Source organism: Mustela nivalis (assembly GCF_964662115.1).
Source record: "Mustela nivalis genome assembly, contig: HAP1_SCAFFOLD_1201, whole genome shotgun sequence".
In the NCBI taxonomy this organism is placed as follows: domain Eukaryota; kingdom Metazoa; phylum Chordata; class Mammalia; order Carnivora; family Mustelidae; genus Mustela; species Mustela nivalis.
Genome location: NW_028135463.1, coordinates 158,266 through 170,000, shown reverse-complemented (window position 1 = coordinate 170,000; position 11,735 = coordinate 158,266). Strand labels below are relative to the sequence as shown.

The 11,735-nt window shown below is 33.6% G+C and overlaps 1 protein-coding gene across 2 annotated transcripts in view; it reads left to right on the top strand.

The window, feature by feature from the left end:
• The window catches only part of LOC309857315 (glutamate receptor 2-like), a 6,230-nt gene extending 4,620 nt beyond the window's left edge, over positions 1-1,610 (top strand). For both annotated transcript variants that reach the window (XM_082750052.1, XM_082750051.1), the window contains exon 4: positions 1-1,610. This exon is cut by the window's left edge and continues 1,011 nt beyond it. The gene's annotated coding sequence lies outside the window, so the exon portion shown is untranslated.
• Positions 1,611-11,735: the final 10,125 nt, after the last annotated feature.

The window sequence follows — 11,735 nt, the reverse complement described above, 5'->3', positions numbered from 1 at the left end:
TCTGAATCTGTTTTTAGTATATCTTACTATATATAAAGAAATATTTAACATAAAGCATTTAATCTATATGGATAAATGCTAATAGATTTAAAAAGCTAATATTAAAAACAAATATAATATGTGAGGTTCCATTTTAAAATGTTTGAGCTTGCAGAAGAGAAGTATTAGTTGCAAATGAAGTTAGGAATGCCTAGAAAGCAGCTTTTAAAATATTTGCCCATGTATCAAAGTCCATAAACTAAATCTAACTTTTTTGTTTTCCAAATTATGAGTTGTCATAAGCCTTATATATTAAGAATAATTTAAGAACTTTTGAGTCACCTGCAGCATAATTTCTTCCCATTGCCATCAATAAAAACAACTTTAATACCTTGTATTTATACCTACTCCTCAGGTGGAATGGCTCTTTTAATATGCCCAGTTGGGGATAAAACATCAAATTTCTGTAACTTTTGACTAAAGAGCTTATATTTCTCTAGTTAAAAATTTAAAGGAACTCTCTTTCCCTTCATAAAAGGCCATTTATTTCTCTTAAAGCTCCCTAAAATAAAATTAATTTAGGGTTTTAAACAATTGTTAACATTAAGTAGTCATTTTTAATATTTTTTATTCTCATTATTTCTGCAAGCAAGACTTTGTGTAGCACTTGGTATCTTCTAAGTGCTATGAAAACAGTTTTATTAATTATGTTTCACAGAAGGGAATAAGAATGTGTTCGATGTGGGATCGAACATGGTGATATGTAGAATCAAGATGTTCTTTACCAAATGTAACATTCCCGATCACAAATTCCAAGATAATACAATATAATTTCCGTGCATTTCTCCTCATCAGGAATGTTGGAGGTGCATTTTAAGTTTTAATAATTAATGCTAGAATGACCAAATTGCAGACTAATTGTTTCCATATTGTACTTCAAATGGGTTTTTAAAAATGAAAAAGATAACTCTACACAATCAATGCTATTTATTGTACCTCTGGGCCTACTCTTCTAAAAATTGTAGCTTATCAATTTTTCTCTGTCAAGCTTGAACTAATGTAAATAATTGAAATAATGTAAAGTTATATTTTCATGTTTTTATAGATACAACATGACAACAATACATAATGTAAGAATATTTCAACTATGGATAATGTTGATTGGATAATGCACATCTCAGTTACAAAGCAGTAATCATAGTTTAATATCCATGTAACGGTGCATCAATATATTGCTATATAAATATGTCTGTGTGCATATAAGTGAAAAGTGGTCAAACAAGAGTGATGACAGCTGTCTAAAGGTTTTTTTATTCATTTTATATAAAAACTGTTCTGGAAAGACCAAAATGTTTATGAACTATTCTTATGTAAATTTACAACTGTCCTCTACTGTACTTTTTTGTTTACAGTATAGTACCTTATTTTCTGCTGTGTTAAGTGGGTGTCAAACTCCAAGGAGACATACACTTTCTACAACTTCTATTGAAGATATTGGAATTTCCAATTTTTCATGTGTACTATGTCGGAAAATGCTTTTGATTTTATTTTTAAATCTAACATCGGATGGCTTTCTCAGAGTGTTGTAAAAACTTCAATCATACATAAAACATGTTCTTACAAAAGGCAAAGATCTTTATTTTTTTATTGAATAGTTCTTTAAACTAATCATAGTGAGAAATCAAAATGTATATTTAAGTTTATTCCAAAACAAACTGGCTGTTTCTATCAAACAAAGACATCTTTGCTCAATTTATAAGTCAACTAAGTACAAATGTAATAGAGTAGAAATAACTTTTTCTTTTTCAGCTAAAATGAGTAATATTTTCAGTATTCCAAGTCTCCAATCATTAAGTGCTTTGGGCATATGAAGAACTATGACTGAATTTATCACATTTCTCATTTTTTGGTAGATATCAATGTCCTACATTGCTATCACCAGCCATTGCACCATGTGTTGTGAGATCAGTTGTTTTTATAGTCCTATTAAAGAGCCAGAATGGTGACTTGCTCTACAAATTCCATCAGGAAACACATTTCCAGGCTTATATGTTTCCAAAAATGTGGTAATTTATTGTTTTACGAGAGTACTAATAAGAAACTATAACAGTTCTGATTAAGTCTTTTTATAAAGGTGATCATTTCAGTATTTAGGCAGTCCTTTGTGGGTAAGTTCTAAAATTATTAAGACATTTTAGTTCTTCAAAATTGCACATTCAAATTTCTTTCAAAAAATTGGTGGGTTTTAAGATACTTAATGTTTAATGGATGAGTATGCAAATGCATCTGCTTAAAAATACAGTAATCTTGACTTTCCACTCTGTAAATACTCTAACCATTTTAGTGGTCATGGCAGGAAATTAAGCACATGCAGACAAGCATTAACAGTATAACAACCCTACAGGATGATTGCAACACAACACCTTAACCATACCATTTAAAAAGAACACTTACTGAAACTAATTAGAATTCAGTGTTTTCTCTCCTTTCTATCCTCTATCTCATCACATATTAGAGTTATGAATCTAGTAAATTAAAAAAAAAATAACTCAAGAATCACCTTTACCTTGAAATGTATCTGTGGGTTAACTTGTTTTCAGCTGGGTAGAATATATTATCTATTGCACTTTGAGAGCCTTCTAGTCTGTTATGTAAATTAACGTGTAATTTAGGCAAATAATCCATTTACCTCTAATTTGAATGAAGTAAGTAATGTTTTGATTGACTTAGTTGCATAAATTCTGTCTTATCAATTTTAGTTGATAATGTGTGCTTTATTAATATACTGTGAACTTTGGAGAGTTTATTGGTTAAGTCTCACAAATTTTATAGGAGGTCAAAATAAGCTTATGGAAGGAAATAGAAGAATGAGGTATATATATATATGTTTAAAGGTAAAATAATTTTGTGCAAGGGATTCTAATACTTAAAATTGGTTTATTTTTAAATCACCAACATGAAAGATGGGTAAGTACAAAAAAATCATCATGATATTCTGAAAGAAAACCGGGGGATGTATTAAATGGTTTGTGAAAGTTGTAACCAATTTGATTAAAAGGAGGGGTTCATTTCCTACTGTATTGCTTTGACTAGACTATGACACTGGAAATTCAATTAGGTTCTATCAGTAAATTATACTTTCTCTATTTCTATGTTTTCGAATAACACCAGCTCATAGGTAGCATATGGCACTCTAAGTACATGAAGGTTCAAAGATATTTATATAAATATGGTATTCAGGCACGGAGATGAATGCGAATGACCTACTACCTAGTACAAGCAAGGAAGTGCCTGGAGTAAACCTGGATCATAAGAATTTGTGTATACATTTTATATCCTGTCTCTCTTCGTTTCCTTCATGCTTTACCACTTTACATTCTCTTCCTGCCCTTAAGTACAACTGCCATTTTTCATATATCACACCTCAGATGGTCCCTCAGTTTTTAGTTTCATTCATCTTGCTTTTTTGCTTTTTCTCCATCATATCCCATTTATTTCTGGCCTGTCTTTTATGAGAGATTTTGCTTGGAGGGCACTTGGAATACAGTTCATTTTGTCAAAGACAGGTCTGACAGTTTCAGAGTCTTCTTAATAGCTGTAATAAATGACTAAGAATTTCTCCAATGTAATAAAAATTTCCTGCAAAGCTCTATTTCTGCATGACTCATATATTCTGACCCAATAATTGCAAATGTGTGATATTCCTCCATGTACTTAAAGAGTCACACAATTTAAAGACTTTTTGTAGGAAGTGGGAGGCTCTTCAATGGAGCAGGAAGAGTGGGAACTCTATTTTTAATATATGTGCTCATCAGAATCTCTTTTTAAAGTCACTTTACAATGAGCACAAGCCAATTGTCTATTTTAATTCCTCTCTCAAGCACTTCCCGATTATTCTCTAATTGCCTTTTCCCCCCACTAGGTATAAGTCAATTGTGGTATTGCCCAACCAGATTCCTTTTCAAATAAGCATAAACTCACTGTTACTTCATTGGGTATGCCTGAATTCACTGAACGAATTTGGTCATTTTTCTTTCTTTTTTTTTTTCCTTTCAGGTTAATGTGCCAATTTCATTTTATTGTAAATTGGAATGTGGGGGAGTGGATTAAGCACTTGGGAGGGAGTCAAAACCAGGATTCTAGCTTTCTCTCTCCTTGTTTCACGCCTCCCTTTGTCTCTATCTTCTCAACTGGAGTATGTGGATACTAGGACTATCTCATGACAATGATGCAAGGAAATTTAATATGATCATTTAAAACATAATGTAACATTGTGTCTTCTTTAAAAAATGGCTTGAAGGAGTAAGTTTGTGCATTGGAGTGGCAATTGATGTAGAAAGGTTTTTCGCATTATTTACAAATTTGTTTCCTCATCTCAAACCATTAGAAAAGCCGTTCTGTCCTCTAACTTTCAGTCATTCAGCTACTGGTTCATTCTAAGAAAAAACATTTATTTAATGTGTCCTGAATAAACATAAACTCAAGGTAAGGGCTAAATTTGAAACCTGTATTCTAAGAATTAAGTATTATATGTTTTTAAAGCATGCAGTTCTTTGATCCTGCCCACTTAGAAATACTATTGTCAGTATATGGATGGCTCTGTGACATTCAAGAGTTCTATATTTCTGTCCCAACAATTTTCAACCACGAAATTCAAATGTTAATTAAGAGTACATATCTGATAACACTCATCAACAACGTCCATAAATATGGACTCATATTTTTCTCTCTCTCAAAATTTAGATTGTGTAAATTTTGCTTGTAAATTTATTTGACATCTGATCAGTAGCTCTGTTTTCAAAGACTCAGATTAAATCCATTAACAAATTGCACAATTTGGTAATTTTAAATTGTTGCCATCTGCATGGCTTACATATATCTACAATCTGTTTCTTTAGATAAGAGTTTAATTCAAATAACACTCAACATATTTTGGTCAGCAGTGAAACAGTATCTTACAATCAAACTGTAGCAAAAATTTTAAAAAGTATTTTTAAAACAAGCTCATAATTTCTTAATGATGGGCCTACCAACTGAGAATTTATTCATGAAAATTCTTAAAATGAAAGTCACTATCATTTTTAAAAAAAATTTACTTAAACATTTCCATTAAATTACACCTAAATTTAAAAAGGATATTTAATTTCAAATGGAAAGCATTTTGAAGGAATTTACACTTTTATTGGGTTTCCTAAACCAAAGAAAAATGCATTTTACATTTAGGGATTCATACATTATAGACATGCTATTTTAAGTATCCCCCATCATATTGCCAATATTAATAGGTAAGGAAGCCCATTTGGTAAGAATTGTAATAAAAATAGATTATAAGTTAACTTGTGCATATTTTCCATGTCTTTTTTTTTTTTTTTGGCTCATTATAATGTAGAAGGTTTTTACATAAAAATCACTTTCCCCCCAACATCTCATGGTCAAGAATTTTGTGTTAAAAAAATCCTGTGCTTATTATAATTTTAAGCTATTGATATATTTGAACCATATCTAAAAACAGTTTTGTGTAAATATTTACAGATTTAAAAGGATATGACCTCATAAAAATGATCTGTGAGGTTCTTAAAATACTTATGAAAATGGAAATCTGTAGTATTATAATCTGCCTTCTCTCCCTCCCCAAATTATATTTGGTTTGGCTTATTATCTCAACTGATCAGAGGACAATTTTACTGAAGTCTAAGTCATGAGTTAGAAGCATATGTAACCATTAATTTTACATGATTCTGAAATAATAGACAACATATCAGTCTTTACATATTCTTCTTGCAAATATGTGCCTTAGTTCTCAGTGAGGGTTAATATGGATAAGCAGTGTGAAGCTGTCATCTTTAGTTGGGGTTCATTTTAAATTAAAATACATTCTCAGATTTATAACTATATTTAGTCTGTATCATAATAGCCTTTCAGGTCTGTTCTATGTGCATTATCTTGTCAACTATTTGTGTTAAAGAGATAAACATGTCTTTGTTCATTTTTATTTAATGTTGTTTATGTTTCTGTGCGTGTGTATGTTCATGTGTGTATTAAAAGAAATTCCACATCCTCTGTGGTATTTATTCTGCTAATTATTTATAGCACTGCTGAGATACCTTCTAAGTTTTTTAATAAAATAATATTATATGGATTGCTGTAATTATAGAGATTTGAAAAGGGTTTAAAAAATTAAGCAACTATTTATGTAGAACATATAAGAGTCAAAGTGACTAAACCCAAGCACAAAATTATACCTTCAAATATCTTTTATAATTTGAAATTTATTTTCAAGTATTTGGTTTTTCAAAATTCATTTTCCAAGATGTGTACTTCATAATTAGTTGTGAAACCACCTCTACAAAGGAAAGAAGTTGGAATCACATTTACACCATGTATCATCAGCACTTTCATCAAAATACAACAATAATAATAACAACAACAACAAAATGGGGAATAAAATTGTGCTTCAATATCTAGAAATGGTTTTCTGGAGAAAGGAAAAAACATGTATCTCAACTATCTGACAGTTTCCAACACAAAAGGAGAACTAGTTACCAATATAGTTTTCAGTGTCATGATTATCTTCAGGACACTCATTTCCTTGACTGAGGCATAGACAAGTTAAGTCATAGGTCAACTGTTTACAGCTGGGAAAGGCCAAGTTAAGATTATAACCAGGGGTGATTCCTAATTGCAGCCCTGTTCCCTAGCTCTCCCCTTTCTTTACCACAGTGGATCCCTTTAGTTCTCAAACAGCTATATATAAGAAAAATAGGAGGCCTCTACCAAGAAGGACACTTTTATTTTTTCCATAACTAATGGTGTAAATTTTTTTTAATTTTTTATTTTTTATAAACATGTATTTTTATCCCCAGGGGTACAGGTCTGTGAATCACCAGGAACTAATGGTGTAACTTTTGAATTAAGATGCACTTTCGGGGGAGCCTGGGTGGCTTAGTGGGTTAAGCCGCTGCCTTCGGCTCAGGTCATGATCTCAGGGTCCTGGGATCGAGTCCCGCATCGGGCTCTCTGCTTGGCAGGGAGCCTGCTTTCCTCTCTCTCTCTCTCTCTGCCTACCTCTCCATCTACTTGTGATTTCTCTCTGTCAAATAAATAAATAAAATCTTAAAAAAAAAAAAAGATGCACTTTTGGGATTGAATTTGTATGCAGAAATTTTCGAGCTCCCTTTGGGGTAGATGACATAAAACTGGCCAGAGAAACAGAATGACACTTGATAGTAATACAATTTTAAAATGTTGTTATACATTTTTAAGCAAGCATTTGCACTTATTTTTCTTGATGTCTTAGATATTTATGAGGAAAACAAAATCATTCAATCTAATAATAGGTAAACAAATATACATGCCCATCTTTGCTTATTGGTTGTCCAAGACCAATTTTGAAAAAGGTGGGATTATAAATACAAACACAGGCTGCCATTATTACATATTAACTTGCTTCCAGAAAATGTGAAAATATTTTGCATGTAAAATTTTTAAGAAGTGGTTAAAATTATAGACTGAGTATATGCCCAATATACATTTTAATGTTTATTTTTAATATGTTTATAAAGAGTGATTTCTTAGCTCTATATTAGTTTTAAAATAGTAATATCTGGGTTTGTAGTTTATAGAAAACTTCTGCATATAAAATTTAGTATTACTGTATAGCAATGTATAAATTTCAAAACATTTCCATGGTTGATTCTCAGGTTTATCTTCATTACTTACACATTATGACATCATGCCTATTAACATGCTGTCTTTCCAAATACAATGGCAAAACAAGAAAACATTTTAAAGCACAAAATTTATCATTTGTGCCTGAAAAACATCCATAATTTGCTATTTTCACTTTTTCTGTTTTATCTTTGTTTTCCATAATGTGTCCTATCTGTTTGGCCAGCTCTCACTCACAGGCATCCACATGATAATAATTCCCTTTTTACTTCCCCTTCTCTACTAATAAGACTCAACAAAAATACATAATTTGGCATAAGCCTCATAATCTCTCAAGTAGCATGTGAAAGATTGTCTTTTCTTATAAAACCTAACCTGGATTTCCCCACCCCCTGCATCCCAAGCAAAGCTGATTCAGTACTTTGTGTGTGCAAAGGCTGTACCTAGTAAGAATCTCTCTGATCCAACAATGATGCTATATTTTCAGTGATTTGCTTAAACATTCATTTCCATTATTATAGCACAAGCTTCCTGAAGACAGGGAATAAATATATTTTATTCATCCTTGAGTATTTAATGCTTCTGCAAAGTAATAATAATAATAATAGCTCATACTTACAAAGCACATATTATGTGTAAGGCATCATTCAGTGAGGTTCACACTCTAGTCATAACCCTCATTTTACAAACAAGGATTGTGAGGCACAAGGACACGGAGCAGGAAAATAATTTGTTCCAACTCATGGAGCTGGTAAGAGGTAGAAGCAGGTTTCATATCAGGGCACGATTGTGTCAGAGTTAGCGCTTGTAACTCTCGCATGGGAAAATCCAGGTCACCAGATGATGCTCAGTGATACAAATGGAGTCTAAATTTTTTTTAAATGAATTAAGAGAAAAAATGAATTGAGGATTGGACTCACCAAACAGCCATACAAATGCCGGGAGCTCAGATGTATGATGAATACTCAAATATCACTGGACATATAATGAAATGGAGAAAACGGTATTTAGTGCAGTCCCCATGGGACAGTGGTATGTGTAGACAAAAGGCTACTGTACTTAGTCACTTAAGCTAGAGCTCCACGACAGATACCCTCCAGTAATAATAGACAACTGCTACGCTGCTGTCAAAAGAGGGTACATCACATTGGCTGAGTTTGGAGCCAGAGCAGAAATTACTAAGAAAATGAAGGCAAAGTTCAACATAAATCAGCCTCTTCTCCAAAGAAACTTTTTACAACACATTATTTTTACATAATGTGTTTTTCCTCAAGTCGTATTTAATGACCAGCCCTGCAAATATCTAAATCAATAGAAATGTTTTGTTTAGCAATCTTTATAATGACTTCCTTTTGAAAAGGCCCACATTATTTTAATTTCTTTTTATCTCCTTCACTGAATAAACCCTACTATCCACAATATGAATATAAATATTCCTGAGAGATTTTCCTTCTATTTCAATTTTTCTCCAATTATTCTCTCCCACTCTAGGGAAACCCAATTTTCATTATAGATTTAATCATCATCTCTATACTGGGTTTTCCCAAATGTGTGTGGATAACCCTGATCTCCTTCCTTGATTCTAGACCTATATATTCCGCTCTCTAGTAGACTTTTTAATATTAATATCACCAACATATTAAAATAATGGCTAACCCAGGACACCTAGGTGACACAGTCAGTTAAGTGCCTGACTCTTGGTTTCAGCTCAGGTCATGATCTCAGGGTCTTGGCATTGAGTGCTGCATCAGCCTCCGACCTCAGTGAGGAGCCTCTTAAATTCTCTCTCTCACTCTCTCTCAAATAAATACATAAACCTTAGAAAAAATGGCTAATATCCATTGAATATTCATTGCCAGTCATAATTTTAACATTTCACATAGGTCTATGTTTTTAATACCAGGATCTTATGAGTCTGATACTGTTAGATCCACTGTGCCTTAATGAAATAGGGGCAAAAGAGATTTCAAAACCTGCATAAGCCTCTACTACAGCTAGAAATTCCCATAGACACTTCAATTTGAACAAATTCAAAACTGAATTTATCTTTCCAGCAAAGATCTTTCCTCCCTTTGGTAAATGTTTGTGGTTACATTTGGCTCTTAGGTTACTATTGTAAATGTGAACCTTCATATACATAGAAAGCATATAAATAACATTTTCACCATCTTTGTAAATGTAGGAGAAACTCTTTTACAGCCACTCTTTGCCCCTTCACAATCACAGTTATGAAAACATACAAATATTAATCAAGGTATTTTGAACAACTACAAATCTGATAGGAAAAAAAAATCCCCAAACAATCCTTATGTTTCCATTCCTGAAATTGTAATTCATTTCATTTTAACAGTTAAGTGATGTTCCTTCTGTTATAATCACACCTAGAATATCTTCTATCAGAGTCCCTGAGGGCTTACGTTAACTGTACATTCACTTAATTGTACATTTATTTACTCAGTGAGTATTTATTGAACATATGTGACAGATTCCATATACAATAATACATGGTGCTTCTGTTATGTTTCATCTATCTTACATGAAAAAGCAAATTGTTCAAGATGTTCTTCAAATTTCTTGTCTCTTCACATCTCATCCCTCTGTTGTCTCCTTATTATATTCCTAAATCTGCAGAGATGTGAATTAAAATTACTTGTTAATTCACCCAACAAATATGTATTGAACACCTACTCATGTGAGAGGCATTTGTATTGTCCTATGATGGTAAGTGTTGAATAAAACACAGAGTCCTTGCCCTTTAGAATTCCTGGTAGGACAGATAAGAGAAATTTTGCACAAGTGGTCACCAGAAGAGCTGAGTTACGAAGAAGCAGACTGTGGGGACAAGGTGGGCCTAATCTAGTTTCATTTCAGGCAGAAGAGACAGTGTACCTCTTGCAAACCGGAAAATGACAGTTAAGTCTGGAGTATAGCACATTGGTGGAGGTAGACTAGAATGATCTCTCTCTTGCTTACCAGCATCAGCATGCTCTCTCTATCCTACACCACTCTGTAACTCCTGGAGTATTCCGTTTAGAAGCTACCCCCCAGGAAGGGCCGTGCTGCCCGTCCTTTCCAGAACTTGGTGCTTGCTTGAACCAGGTGACTTTCATAGCTACTTAAAGCAATCCTGTTAACATCCATGCTTACAAGCGTGACTAATGAAGTAACGAAACGTTCCCGTGTTCTGGAAGCTAGGAAGTATCAGGCCCAGAACCACCAGAGCCAGCTGTTTGACTTCCAGTCCCAGGTCTTTATGGGTATCCTGATGCTCTCCTCTCCAGTTAGTACAAATTCGTGTGGTTAGAGCCCTGTCCTCGCGCTCCTAGTCAGGTCAGAAAATGACTTGGGTATGCGCTTCTTCACTGCCCGGTTCTGTTTCCCCTGGAATAGATTGCTGTACGCTAGACCCAGTTGAAATGAATCTCGGTGAATTCATGAATGAAGTCTCAATGAATTTTCCTCGTTGTTCTTTTTTTTTTTAATATTATTTATTTATTTGACAGAGAGAGAGAGAGAGAGAGAGAGAGAGATCACAAGTAGGTAGAAAGGCAGACAGAGAGAGATGGGGAAGCAGGCTCCCCGCTGAGCAGAGAGCCCAATGCGGGGCTCAATCCCAGGACCCTGATACCATGACCCAAGCTGAAGGCAGAGGCCTAAACCACTGAGCCACCCAGGTGCCCCTGAATTTTCCTCGTTGTTCTTAAAAAGACAAATGAATCTTGCACCTTCTCCTTTGGTAATAAACATATCTCGATTGAGTTTTTGGACAGAGATGACTTCTGCTCTCTCGAGTTGATTTTAGCAAAGAGAATTTTGAATGAAATGCATTTCTGACAATATGAACTCCTGGAGGAACCTCTAGAAAAATCTTGTGAAAGAAACATTTAAAAGCATAAGCACATTAAGAGGGTTTGACTGTTCAAGTATTTTTCTGATCTCCCTGCCTGTTTCTCAAGCCTTCCCCCAGGTACTGTACCACCACTCCTGGCCTTGGTTCCTTGCCCTCTGTCTCTTTTCTCCAGCGGTAATTGTCTTTGCCATTGAAACATAGGATTTAGGCCATAATAATCCATGCAAAAGACATAAAC